Source organism: Pan troglodytes, chromosome 6, assembly GCF_028858775.2.
Source record: "Pan troglodytes isolate AG18354 chromosome 6, NHGRI_mPanTro3-v2.0_pri, whole genome shotgun sequence".
In the NCBI taxonomy this organism is placed as follows: Eukaryota; Metazoa; Chordata; class Mammalia; order Primates; family Hominidae; genus Pan; species Pan troglodytes.
Window position 1 is genome coordinate 79279816 of NC_072404.2, and position 14311 is coordinate 79294126.

The 14311-nt window shown below is 46.1% G+C and overlaps 1 protein-coding gene across 22 annotated transcripts in view; it reads left to right on the forward strand.

Annotated features, from left to right (window-relative positions):
• AUTS2 (activator of transcription and developmental regulator AUTS2) overlaps positions 1 to 14311 on the forward strand; it is a 1182725-nt gene that overhangs the window by 1047434 nt on the left and 120980 nt on the right. The gene's annotated exons all lie outside the window — the stretch shown is intronic.

Here is a 14311-nt window from a genome sequence, read left to right on the forward strand (position 1 = left end):
GGCCTGAAAAACAGAGAGAGAGCTGGGAAAGGAAGCACAAAGGAGGTAATAATATCTGATTAGCTAAGCAGCTGGATAACTGAAGGAGAATTTGTTAAAAGCCTATCAAGACATCAAAGCTAGATGTGAGTTGCTCTGTTAGCCCAGGCCACTTGTGGAGCCATCTCTGGAATATTACTGAGCATCTAATTTGCTGCTATTTTTTCCCCTAGCGTCACTCCTTCACTAAGGGATCTGAGCTGTAACCTGACCTGTAGCTGTCATCAGGGCTTTTTTTTCATCCCTGTCATGGCATGGGATCTCAGTATGGAGAAGCTTACTTGGTATTCAAGTCATCCGCATCGTACTTGACCACGTGTGAACAAGTAACCTCATGTTTCTGGGGACAGGCAGGGAGAAACTTGAGAACTTGATCCCCTTGGGGGCCCTTGGAGGATTGCTTCCACCAAGCCCTGGGTTTTGCAAGTGACTCGTTTCCCAATCTATGGCACATCCAAGCCTCTTTGGTTTTCTTTTTCCCTGTTCACACGGATATATTTGAGGCACCATACTCTATCTGCCCAAGAAAGAAAGAGGGGCAAGGAAAACCATGTAAGTCATGCTTCTTTAAATATTTTGGCTTCTGCCAAAGCAGATATGAGAACAATTGGACTATAATGAGAGTTTTCCAGTGGCCTCAACTATCCTGGACAGTTGAATGCCAAGCCTAGTTTGATAGGTACCTACTATGGACCTGGTGGAGCTCCTTCTTAAAATTAGACAGTGTGTACTGGCCAGAATGTCTCAGCTTGCAGCCTGAGGATGATTATGCTGATCCTGGAGGCCCTGGGGAACTGTCTAGGGCACTAGGGGTGCCTGTGCTAACAGCAAAAGACCACTCCCCCACAACACCACACTTGCACATGCCTCATGCACAGAGGAAGTAGGTGCCAGGTCTTTTCAGAGAAGAGCTTCAAAGCCCTGCTGCCACCTACGAGAGCCTTTGATCCATCTCTCGGCTGAATCCAGCCCCTCACGGGGCTGATCCGCTTTGAAACCAGAGCCAGTAGCCCCTCTACAACTCCCTCTGAGTTACCTCACACAGACAAGAGCACAGGCTTCTGGGGGGCTTCTTTTTATCTTCCCTAAATTGCGAGAGGTACTTCTTTCAGCGTTGTCCTATAGGATTCTTAAGAACTGCCTGGGAGACGTCTTAGGGCCAACACAAAGAATTGGAAACAACAGCCCAGTGTCTTGGAAACTTTCTCTACAGTTTAGTACGGATAAACCACATGCAGATAGAAAATAGGAAGAAAAGGAAATTCATGGTAAGGCTGCGTATTTTCTTATTTCGGGTGCGAGGGGAGTGGAGAAATCCGTCATGGATAAAATCCAACTTTAATGACAGTCTGAAGCCCTGAAGCACAGACATATTGCAGAGCTAATGTATTATTTTGTTTTTGTTTATTCTGCAGAAATGGGGAAATTTCATTTTTTAGTAGAATTACAAGCTCCCCTTTTATTATTCACAAGTCCTAACATGCATGGCATCCCGAGCCAGAGAGCCTTCCGTGATTTTAATACCAGCTTCTTTGCGAATCTAAACTGGTTTTCCAGTCCACTCCCTGGCGGGCCACGGGGGTTGTTGGAGTGGTGTTACACATACTTAGCTTTCTTTGGGTGCTTGACCGCCGCCTGTTCTCAGGGGGGACAAGGAGCCTTGCTGTGGGCATTACCAGTGGGAGGTAGGCATGGACAGTGAGGTTCGGCACCTGACCTCTGAATCCCCGCGGCCCTTGCAGGATATCACGCCCACGACTGGCGGTCCTCAGCCTGAACTGCGCGTTGGAATCACCTGGGAAGCTTTAAACATACTAAACCTGGGCCCTGCTAAATGACACCCGTATTCTGATATAATGGGTCTGGGTGTGGCCTGGATATTAAGATTTCTGACTTTCCCCTCCCACCTAGGTGATTCCATGTGCGGTCCAGGCTGAGAGCCACTGTCCCGCAGCCTCATCATACAGCTTGCCTAGGTTCCACAGCTGTGTCACTTCCTGGCCATGTGACCCCGGGCATGTTAACTGAGCTCAGCTTCCTTGTTTGTAACATAGGGGAATCACTGCAAGATTCATTACACCTATCTCCTAGAGATTATTGCAAGGGTTCAAGTTATGGACATGACTAGGAGGATACCATGGACCAGACACTGTTGTGGGACCTGGAACTGTTATGGCTGGAAAAAGAGAGATCAGAGTCCCTGCCTTTGTGGCGCTTCTTTATTTTCTAGTCATGGAGATGGTGGATAAACAAACAAACTTGCAAATACATACTGTAATGTCAAATCGTGGGCAGTACTGTGAAGGGAAAATATGGCCAAGGGGAAGGGTGGCAAGTGGCAGGAGAGAGTGCATGCACATAAAGGGCACATGCAGTCCCAGGCTGTCAGAAATACAGGCAACTGGCTGGGCATGGTGGCTTATGCCTGTAATCCCAGCACTTTTGGGAGGCCAAGGCAGGCAGATCATTTGAGGTGTGGAGTTCAAGACCAGCCTGGCCAACATGGTGAAACCCCATCTCTACTAAAAATACAAAAATTGGCCAGGCATGGTGATGCATGCCTGTAGTCCCAGCTACTCTGGAGGCTGAGGCAGGAGAATCACTTGAAACCAGGAGGCAGAGGTTGCAGTGAGCCAAGACTGTACCACTGTACTCCAGCCTGAGCAAGAGAGTGAGACTCTGTCTCAAAAAAAAAAAAAAAAAAAAGAAAAGAAAAGAAAAAAAGGAAAGAAAGAAAGAAATGCAGGCAACTGTGCGTGGCATCCTTGGCAGGTTCTACAGTGTTGCAGTTCCTACCACTTCACCCTGGGTCAATGAGATCTCAGTGTGATGTCTTTCTCTAAACAGATTAGACACTCCCTCAAGACAGACCTCAGACTCTGTGCAAGCCCAGGGCCCGATCGCCATCTGCGTGATGAATCCAGGCACCTAGCTCTGTGCACAGCTTCTCAAAGTGAGCGTAGATTTGGAGAGAAGAAGGGATAATCAGATGTTTCATTTACCCAGGTACAACAGATACGTATTAAAGGCCTGCAGATGGCAAGACCTGGTTCAAGCACAATGGGGCAGAATATGAGGAAGGCCCACCCCTTCCTTTGTCTCTTCCCCCACAGCCACTACAGTTCCTTCCACCAGTGTTAACCACCACCGTGGCAGAGCATTTCCCGTGAGACAGGCCGCAGGCTACATACATTATGTGCATCCTGTCATCATGTCCTCACCAGGGGAAGTAGCTGTTGGTTTATTCAACCCCATTTTACATGGGAAGGCTCTGGGGCTTTGTCATGCTATCGTTTGTTCATGTCACCCCAGGCCACACAGCAGCTAAGTTGGAAAGTGTTTGCTGTTAGCCTGCATTGTTGTCCTTCCATGAGGGACCTAACGTGCATACTAAAGGCCTACTATGTGCCAGAGCCTGGCATTTCACCATTAAGTCACTGAATCCCCATAACACTGTGCAGATGGAACCTTCTCAGCTTTCCTGACCATCCCTTATCTTGGGCTAGCCCTCATGACACATGTCACACCCTGCAATTACCTTCTTGGTATTCATTTGTTGACTTTTATTTGTCTTTCTCCCCTACTAGAACGTCAGCACAGACAGTGGACTGTTCTCGTTCACTCCAGAGCCGGCATTTGAATGGAGATTAGCTGGCGTTCTAGATGCCGCCTAATTACCTGACAGGAGAAAGAAGACCAGGACAGAAGCAGCTGAAATTCTAGGCAGAACATAGGTTGTTTCAGAAGAAACACAAACTCTCCCTGGCAGTGTCTGAGGCCATCTTCTTCAGGAAGGTGTTTCTTGGATGCACTTCAAAGCGGAGGGGGCTTCACAGGTAGAATTAGGTTGCAGGAATGAGGGGAAGGTAGTCCCCTGGAAAATGTGAAAATGAGGGTTGAGATGCAGGCAGGAAAATTCAGGACTGTTGAGTGAATAGTCGCTCCCTGTGGCAGGTGACCAGGGTGGGAGGAGGGGTGGCAGTGTGAGGACATCCTGAAACACACACGCTTTGGACTCAGATCTTGCTGTCGTAGCTCCGCTACCTGATCAGTCTGTGACCTTGGGCAACTTCCTTAGCTTTATCTGTGAAATGGGAATAATAGTGTCTTCCCTTCAGTGAGAACCAAATGAGACAGTACTTTCTGTACATCGAATGCTGGTGTAGAGCAGTTAGAACAAATCTGTAGATCTGTAGATCGATGCTGGTGTAGAGCAGTTGGAACAAATGAGTCTGGGGAGGTGGACCCAGGCTGTGCTGCACGAGCAGGGCCTCTGCACGGGCCCAGCGCTGACCTCAGGTTTAACCTTTTACTTGAGGTATGGGAATGGCTTTTTGGATACTGTTGTTTGAAGGAAAAAAAAAAGGTCGTGAATAAAACTTAGAATACTAACAACCACCCAGAAAGCCAGTCCCATCTCTGCCCAGTAACACCTTCCTTTCCTGCAGGAAGGTTGGAACCTTCCACAGTTCCACCAGGTATTGGCCTGGTGGACCAGATTGAAAGGGTGAGCAGACAATGGGGGGGCAGACACCTGAAGCCAGAGATGTGGGCCAGGTGGGGGCTGTCGGCCCTTCCCACAGGCCCAGGCAGCTGCGCTGATGCAGCTGTCCCTTTGAAAGTTGGCCCCAAGTGGGAAGCTCTGCATTATTCTCCCAGCCCACTGCAGAATGCCTTCTGCCCATTGCACAGTGGCAGCGTGCTTTGGGCAGCTTGATGCTGGGGCTGCATGGAGGGCCTCAGAAAAGTAGGTAGACTCGTAAGATGGGCTTTATCCTGGAACAGGCACCACCACCCTGCCCTTTCCAGAGCCAAGCTATGGACATGGGTCCTGTTGAGGCAGAAATGTCTTAAGGGAAGGAAAGGGAAATCCTAATTACTACCTGGGAAACAGTCCTCATTTCCAAACCCAGCAGGTGAGCTGCAGGATAATGTGTGGGCAGTGATTCATTAGAAGCTGTAATCCCCAGTGTTCAAGCGAGAGTTGTAACTGTATCTAGGGCCTGAGAGAGAGAAACGGGCTTCATGAATTACTCCTCTGGCACCGTTGCCTACATACCTAGGCCTGTAGCAATTTATCCCAAATGAGGAAATAATAATGTCATTTTCCTCCAGCCTTTCCCTGGCAGGAAGTTCTCTAATAGAGGGTAGGCAGGTGTTAAGAAGAAATCTTTCTGGGCCACACCTCATTACAAGATTGGGATAAGTGAGCTCTTTTTCAGCTTCTGCCTCTCCTGTCCTTGCCTTGTCAGCAGCAGGGTTGGGAGTTAGGCACAGGGCATGGTGGGAAAGAAGTCTTGCTGGGTTCTCAGTCATTGCAGTTGGTTGTTTTAGGTAAAGTAAATTGATGTTGTGTTTCTTTTCCCGAAATATTGACTGTTGAACCTAGTTGTGGAAGAAAAGATACCTGTATTTTGCTCTTATTACTTGCTATTCACTGCTGCTCTTCATCTGGAGGTCACTAGCAATTTTTAAACACTTATCCCCATTTTACAGATAGAAGATAGTAAGTTCTATGGAGGAATGAAAGGCCTTTTTACAGAGTAACTGAGGTTCCATATGTTGAACTAGAATAAAGTTTAAGCTCCTGACCAGGTGCGATGGCTCACGCCTGTAATCCCAGCACTTTGGGAGGCCGAGGCAGGCGGATCACTTGAGGCCAGGAGTTTGAGACCAGACTGGCCAACATGGTGAAACCCCGTCTCTACTAAAAATACAAAAATTAGCCAGGCATAGTGGTACACACCTGTAATCCCAGCTACTTGGAAGGCTGAGGCAGGAGAATTGCTTGAATTCTGCCAGGAGGCAGAGATTGCAGCAAGCTGAGATCATGCAACTACACTCCAGCCTGGGCAACAGCGGGACTCTGTCTTTTAAAAAAGAAAAGAAAAGAATAAAGTGAGCTCCTATAGCAAGTGGAGCCCCACATGAAGAAAGGCTTCAATGGAACGGACGTTGACTTCTCATCCATCCGACAGTCTTATGGATCTTGCTGGTTGGCCATGACTCCCCTTGCAGTGTCTTAGGGACCCCGTTCTTTTCATCTCGTGGCTTTGCCATCTCGTAAGCCTCTTACTTTCTATATCCACCCAATCATGGGGAGGAAGACTCAGAATTGACACTTAGCACCTCTGCCATTGCCAAGAACTAGTCATGTGACCTTAACTACTAGTGAAAGGCAGGGGTGGCCCGGAAATGGAGTCCTTCACCAGACAGTTGCTTACCTGAGACAACATGCATGTACCTGTGAAATGCATATACTGTAGAAGGATCATGAGTTTGGCACATAATTAGTGGATAATAATCACTACCACGTCTCAGAATGAGTGTCAGATAATTAGTGGACAATAATCACTACCACATCTCAGAATGAGTGTATTTGCTAATAGAAATGTGGTTTTGGCTTAAGTCACATTGTCAGTGGTGAATGCAGCCTAAAATTGAACTCAAATACCCAGGCCGTAGTTGTTTTCTGACTCCACCAAGGCAGAAATGAAATTGTTGAGTTTGAGAGTAAGTAGATGGGGCCAGCCAAAGCAAGATGGACAGAATGACGTTCCTTTACTGTCCTTATTGACAATTTGTGGTTCATGCAATAGAAAAGAATCTTAAAAGTCTCTCTTTAATATACAAGAAGAGAAAGACCCCTGGAAACTTGTCTTTTCATCATTCGAAACCTGCCTTATCCCTTCAGTCAATTGCAGTGGTACCTGTAAAGCTCACACACAGTTTTGCATCAAATGATTATGTGGTCAGCCATGTAATAAGTGGATTCAAAGAAACGTGTATTTAAGGTGGCCACTTGCCCCTGGGGTAAATGGCAGCTGTTGGACTCTGTGGGATTTTGTGTTGTTGTTGAACTTGTAAAGTGATGAAACCTCATAATTTCTCTCCTCTTTTAGTTCCCTCTCTGTCTGAGCAGCTGTACTGAAGTTTGTCAAACATGCCCATTAGCTTTCACATGTAAAGATGGCCTTTTTATATTCAAATTTTAGTAATATATTATTTAATCATTAGGCAGTTTACTAAGGGTATATTTGTGGCCATTGTTCTTTCTGAATGCCTAATCACTAAAGGAAAACATTTTGGAAACAAGCACTTTCTTCCAGAAACTGTGGTTTTCAGGAGAGAGAGCCACTGGGAAGATTGGGAAGCCATCAGTGGCGTGGCACAGAGACACCATGGATGCTGCTGCTAGACCAGCCCTGACCCAGTAGTAAGGCCTAGCCAAGGACACATTGAACTCCTTGAAATTGCTGATATTTGGTCAGGCACGGTGCCCCACGCCTGTAATCCCAACACCTTGGGAGGCCGAGCTGGGAGGTTTGCTTGAGGACAGGAGGTCAAGGCCAGCCTGGGCAACATAGCAAGATCCCCGTCTCTACCAAAAATACAAAAAATTAGCCAGACGTAGTGATGCACACCTGTAGTCCTAGCTACTCAGGAGGCTGAGGCAGAAGGATCGCTTGAGCCCAAGAATTGAAGGTTGTGTTGAGCTCTGATTGCACCACTGCACTCCAGCCTGAGTGACAGAGAGAGACCCTTTCTCAAAAGAAAGAGAAAAAAAAAATGCTTATATTCAACAATTTTTGTCCTTCCAAACAACAATTTCGTCATATTCAAACTAATACAAAACTGGCTTCCCAAGGAGGTGTTTGTTTATAAGGCTACAGGGCACCATTTTCCTACCACTTCTAACATTGTCTTATAGGAGGTTCTCTGAAATCAGAAATGCAGATCTTTTTTTTCTTCTTCTCCTAAGACAGGGTCTCGTTCTGTTGCCCAGGTTGGAGTGCAGTGGTGTGATCATGGCTCACTATAGCCTCAACCTCCTGGGTGTAAGTGATCCTCCCGCCTCAGTCTCCTGAGTAGCCGAGACTACAGGCACACATCACCATGACCAGCTGTTTATTTATTTATCTATTTATCTATTTATTTATTTATTTATTTATTTATTTTTGTAGAGGTAGAATCTCACTGTGTTGATCAGCCTTGTCTGAAGTCCTGGGCTCAAGTGATCTTCCCGCCTCGGCCTCCCAAAGTATTGGGATTACAGGCATGAGCCACCACACCCAGGCAGAAACACAAATCTTTAGTGAGGTAGCATTCCATTTAGCTACAGAAGCACTCAGCATGCAGTTGACCTTTAAACAACTCGGGTTTGAAATGCATGGATTTTAGATGTGGGGCTTTTTAAACCAAACTTGGATCAAAAATACGGTATTCACAGGATACAAAAACCACATATACAGAGGGCTGAATTTTTGTATGTATGTATTCTGCCGGGCCAACTGTAGGACTTGAGTATGCACAGATTTTACTATACTCAAGTGTCCTGGAACCAATTCCTCACATATACCAAGGGACAACTGTAATGTGAACACAAACCCATAAACAGTGCAACATTACCAGCTTTCCCAGGATGCATGTGGCTGACAGAGGAGTCAGCGTCAAGAAGGGCTCCACTGGTGGCTGGGGGCCTCTGAGCTGGAGCTTACTGACAAGTGGAAGATGCCCAGATGATAAGGTGCCATGACAGATTGTGGTGGTAGCATTGTGAGCTGGTTGACAACACAGAACTCTGGAATCAGATGGCCTGGATTCAAATCCTGGACTCACCCCTTATTGGCTGTGTGAGCTAAGGCAAGTTACTTGCCCTCTCTGTGCCCCAATTTCTTCATCTGTAAAATGGGAATAATGATAATGGCATTATGGTTTACTGAAAGGATTAAAAGAGTTAATATGTTTAAGTACTTGGAACAGCATCCAGCACGATACTAAGTGATATGGAAGTATTTGCTATTTTTATACAGAGCTTAGTGGCATGAAGAAGTTAGACAAGCAATGAGGAATTCAAAGTGGTGTCCTGGAGTAGAAGAGAAATCGGTTCTGGAAGGGAGACTTAGATTACAGGACAGACAGAGATTTGGGTGTGGTTTCCACGGCTGGAAGAAGGCGACAGTTGGCAAATACCCACCTATGTAGTGATGTCCAGCAGAAACTGTCCTGAGACCCATCTGACTTTGTCATTCCACTATCTCTCTGTCTCTGTGCTTTCTCCTGCCCTTCTTCCTGTCTCAAAACCTCTAGTCCTTTTAATTATAGGAAATGTTCACGTTTTCCCACCACATTTTTTTTTATATATGTCTGGGTGTAGGAAATTTCTGTGCACCCCCAAGGACACCTGCAGCTCCTCTCTCTTTGAGTTTGGTGTATGCCAGGAGGGTAGTCAGAAAACAGCCATAGCCCCTCCTTTGCAACTGTTTCTGCTCTAGTCTTTTTGATGGTGCAAGGTGTACCCTAGGGCTGATTGTGTTCCTGGGAGCTGGAAGCTGTTACTGCAGGGTTAAATCAGCAACAGGAGAGCATCACTCCCAGCAACCTCAGAAAGAATAGAGAATGATGTTGTTGAAGGGAGCAGGGAGCTGTGTTCCTAGCGCCGTCTTCTTAAAAAAAAAAAAAAAAAGTTTCCTTCCCCCCTCTTCTCTCTGCCTTTCCACAACACACCTTGTACTAAATACATTTTTCAGACCTGACTTTGTGCAAACACAGTGTTGTTCGGCAAGCATTAAAAGGCAATTTAGTACTCAAAGGATTAAAAGCTCATGTTAAATTGAAGACTACACTTGGCATAAACATTAAAAATTGACAGAACACCCCGCACATTAACTGCACCAGGGCTTCGTAATTAGCATTTAAAAGTAAAACATCATTTCCTTACTGTTTCCTACTTACTCATTTATAATGCATTTATTATAATACAGATGTGAGCAAGAGGCTTTCTCCCATCATCAGCAGATGAAAAATATACCTGTGCTGAGAAAGAAACTGGGATTTATTAATCCAGCCTAAAAAGCAAAACCAATAAAGAAATCTCTCACTGGGCTGATTTGAGAGATTCAAACTACCCCTTGGAAGATTGACACAAGGCCCCCAAAGAAATCGCCTTCACACTTCTTTTCCTTTTCTTAGCCTTTCACTAACAAATACTGGGAAGAAAATCCAAGTAAGCTTCGGCCAGGCACACACTTGCGTTTAAAACTGATCAACTGGCAGGTTACCAAAGGAATGTGGAAAAGAGCTTGTTGGCCCATTGCTGATGCTTCTTCAAAACTTTGGTAAGACTGGGATCCAATTTTCTAACTCATAGGGAAATTCTGCTGACTTAACACAGATGGCTGAATTTGTAAATGAGGACACCTGTTCATGACACCTTTGGGCTCCTGCTTAAAATCAGGGTTTTGTTTTTAGCATTACCAAATTTGTAAAATCTGAATGCAGTCCAAATCTGATCTTATGTTCTTCCTCCAGAGTTAATCCTAAACGTGCCACCATTGCGGTCTTTGGACCTAATTCTCGGCCCCTTCTTAGTATGGTAGGTAGTAATTCCCAAACTCTAGCATGCATCACGATCACTGGGGGTCTCCCTAAAATGCACATTCTGCCTGAGCAGGTCCAGGGTGGAGCATGAGATTCTGCATTTCTTTTTTCACCTAGGCTGGATGGAGTGCAGTGGCACAATCTCAGCTCACTGCAGCCTCCACCTCCTGGGTCCAAGTGGTTGTCCTGCCTCAGCCTCCCACGTAGGTGGGACTTTAGGTGTGTGCCATCACGCCCAACTAATTTTTGTACTTTTAGTAGAGATGGGTTTCACCATGTTGGCTAGGCTGGTCTTGAACTCCTGACCTCAGATGATCTGCCTGCATCAGCCTCCCAAAGTGCTGGGATTACAGGCATGAGCCACCGCGCCCAGCCAGATTCTGCATTTCTAAAAAGCTCCCAGGCAGTGCCAGTGCTGCTGGCCCCAGGACCACATCTTTGAGTGGCAACGTTGCACAGAAGACTCTTATCAGTTATCAGTTAGTGGATTCAGCTCATCAAATGTGAAAGACCCCCAAATTGCCAGCTCCCTGTGGTAAACCCATGGCAATGACTAAGACAACCAAACACAGTGCTTGCCCTGAATGAACTTATTCTAGAAATATCTGAGACCTTGTTATCTTTCTCAGGCCTCTCCTACTGGACCTCGTTTGTCATGTGTGATTACGAACACCTTTCCCTGATGTTATCTAGAGACCCTGACAGGCATGTTCTGCTAAAACAGACCTCCCAGGCTGTCCCCAAGTGGCCTCAAATTCCCCAGCTGGGGCACCTTAAGTTTATCACATTAGGCAGTTAACAGGACAAATATAATTTCTGGGCCACAAGGCCAGTCTGGGTGAACGCATGACATAAGGGTGTTAAAAGTGGAGGAGAATTCCGAAAATAGACTTTACTCTTGTCAGAATGGTGCCAGGGGCTGGCCCAGCCTGTGGAATGCCTCAGCGCTAGAGGGCTTGGGCAGTAAGGCACGCTTCCCTGGGGAGGGTGGTGGTGGCTGGGGAGAGGAGAGCCAGGTTCCCAAGAAACTAATTTGGCACCTGCTCTATGGCAATCCCTTACAGGCGAAGAGAGAAAAAGGAGGCTTTGGGACAGATAGGGGAATTTTCTGATACAAGCAGTCCCCTTGTATTTTCTTTTCATTGTTGTAATGATTTGTAAAATTCCAGAAATGTATTTGTGCCCCTACATGACTTGAAAATGCCGCTGTCTCACTAAGAGCCATGGGCTAAAACACACCTGAACAGCGGTCAGAAGTGAGGCTTGCTGTCTCTGAGGTGAGGACAACAGCCTGGATTCCCGAGTCAGGCTCACATCTAAGCCTGGCAGGGCCCGGAGGGCGGCAACGTGTGGTTTGCAGGTTCGTTCATTACCCCAGTGTTTTTTATGGGAAGATGCTTGGGTGTGTTTGTGGGAACAGAACCCTGATTTTAATTACATCCCTTCTGGTTATTCAGATTATAGACTTCTAAGGATCTTGTTTCTCTGGCTTTCTTCTGCCCTACAGAGGGACACAAGGGTTCAGCAGAGAAAGTGCCTATGCTCTGTGTTGACACATAGAAGCAGAGAATTTTAGAGCAGAAAGGGACTTCAGTGCATTTAGTCCAGCACCCTCGAATTATAGATGAGGGAACTGAGGCTCAGAGAGATTGAAATGACCCGCCTAAGGTCACACAAGTAGGATTAAAACCCAGGTCTCGTAAACCTCTGTATTTTGTACATCATACTGTCTGCACATAATTATTTCTTTTCAGATATTTAATAAAAGTCACAATCAGAGTTAGTCAATTTCTTGTCTCTCCTTTGAGAGTTGAAGTCATCGTGTGAATAGCCACAATTACTGCATTTTCTGTGCATTTCTTATTTGATTCTTCTTTGGCACAAGAGCTCTGAGGATGCTTCAGCATTGTGCTAGGCAGAAAAACGAACACAATTAGCAGATTCAAACAGATGCACATCACATCTCACACAGGTTAATAGGGAATGTGCCTTTCTAAAGCGAAGGAGCCAGGGTTACAGGGCGTGGAAGAATTCAAAGGGTAAAATGAATATGATTCACATACTTGTAGAGTGGCCAAGGAGGGCCTTATTTTTTACTCTTCAACAAAACAGAGGTTTGGTGCTAAAACAACAAAGTAACGTTCACTGTAGGTGCACCTCAGGCACACCCCGTCCCTGCTACGCTACACGCTGCCTGGTCTCTACAGACTGTTACTGTCTAAGGACCTCCTCTCACAAACACTTATTTAATAATGGCACTTTGGCTTTTTAATATTTTATTTGATTTCTGTTTTACGGTATTTTTAATTGAACCCTGTTTTAATTGCCTTTTCTGCACACCAAGAGCCTAGGTGGGGAAGGAAGGCTTATAAATGAAATGATTATTGTTATTACTTTCTTTCTGCAGCGTCTTAGTCAAATTATAATTGATTCCATCCACATATTAGCCCCGATCCTCATATGCATGTGTCAGAAAACAGAAAGTGTTGAATAAGGAGGCTGAAAATTTTAATCTAGCTGAGAATAAGATTTGTCAGCATTATTACAGAGTGAGGAAAGGAAATTGGGGCTAAGTTCTTGCCGTCGAGTTGAGCAGAGTACTTGGTTCCGGGTGACACAGCCCACAGGTGGGCAAGGTTTCATAAACTGAGAGCTAGAAGTGGCCTAGAAAAGACATTTAGTCGCTCCCTTGTGTCCAGTCATAGCCCAGGGCAGACACAGTTTATCCTGCACAGCCTTGGCTGACACCTCCATAAATAAGGGACCTTCCTTTACAGCTTTTCAGAGTCTCAAGGGCAGCTACACAGTTGCCCTTAGGATAAAAGAATAAACAACCCTCATCCCCTTAAACTTCTGCCCCTCTTTACCCAGTGCCCCCGCATCCTGTTTTTTGGAATTTGACCTATTTATGCCCAGACACTGACTGCAGGGTTGACGGTAGCCACCCTGAAGGAGCCTTGGTAGGGAGTAACAAAACAGGCAGGGTGCGGCGGCTCACGCATGTAGTCCCAGCATTTTGGGAGGCCGAGGCGGCCGGATCACTTGAGGTCAGGAGTTCAAGACCAGCCTGGCCAACATGGTGAAATCCCATCTCTAATAAAAATACAAAAATTAGCTAGGTGTGGTGGCGCACACCTGTGGTCCCAGCTACTCGGGAGGCTGAGGCAGGATAATTGCTTGAACCCGGTGGGGGGATGGGGGCACGGAGGTAGCAGTGAGCCAAGATTGCACCACTGCACTCCAGCCTGGGTGACAGAGCGAGACTCTGTCTCAAAAAACAAACAAACAAAAACAAACAACAAAAACCCAGATCTGGCACACACAGAAATGGCTTCTGGCCTTATTACGCCCGCTGCCTCCCCAGCTGGGTATTCAGTGGGCAGCCACTCATAGCCTTCATAAAATGACTTAGATTTGATGCTTGAAATGAAAGCTTGTCAATCCTGGGTAACCGCTTGAAGAAAGGAACATTATCCCTTAAAAGGATAGCCCTAGCCCCTAGAATATCTTTCTCACCTTGGGACTTGCTAACATAGAATTCCTTATTTCAAAGGCAGTAAAATGTTTTGAGTTCCTACTATGTGTAGTACGCTAGGCTAGGCACTACAGGCCAAGCAAGGCAAATAAAACTAGCCTCTTTCCCTATTCCCCTGCATTTCAGAAAAGACAACACATTTCAAGGGTCTGCTTTGCAAGAGACCAGGCACCACAGTTTCCTCCTATCAGCCTGGGCATGGCAAGTAATAACCCCCACTATGAATGAAGAGGTTGCTGTGTTCAAAGAGGTTAATAAAGTGTCCAAGACCATACAGTGTCAGTGAGACAGGGAAGAAATCTGAAAGCTGGTCCCTGGCTAACCTGTCTCTTTGCGTTGTCAACCTGGAAGGAAGTG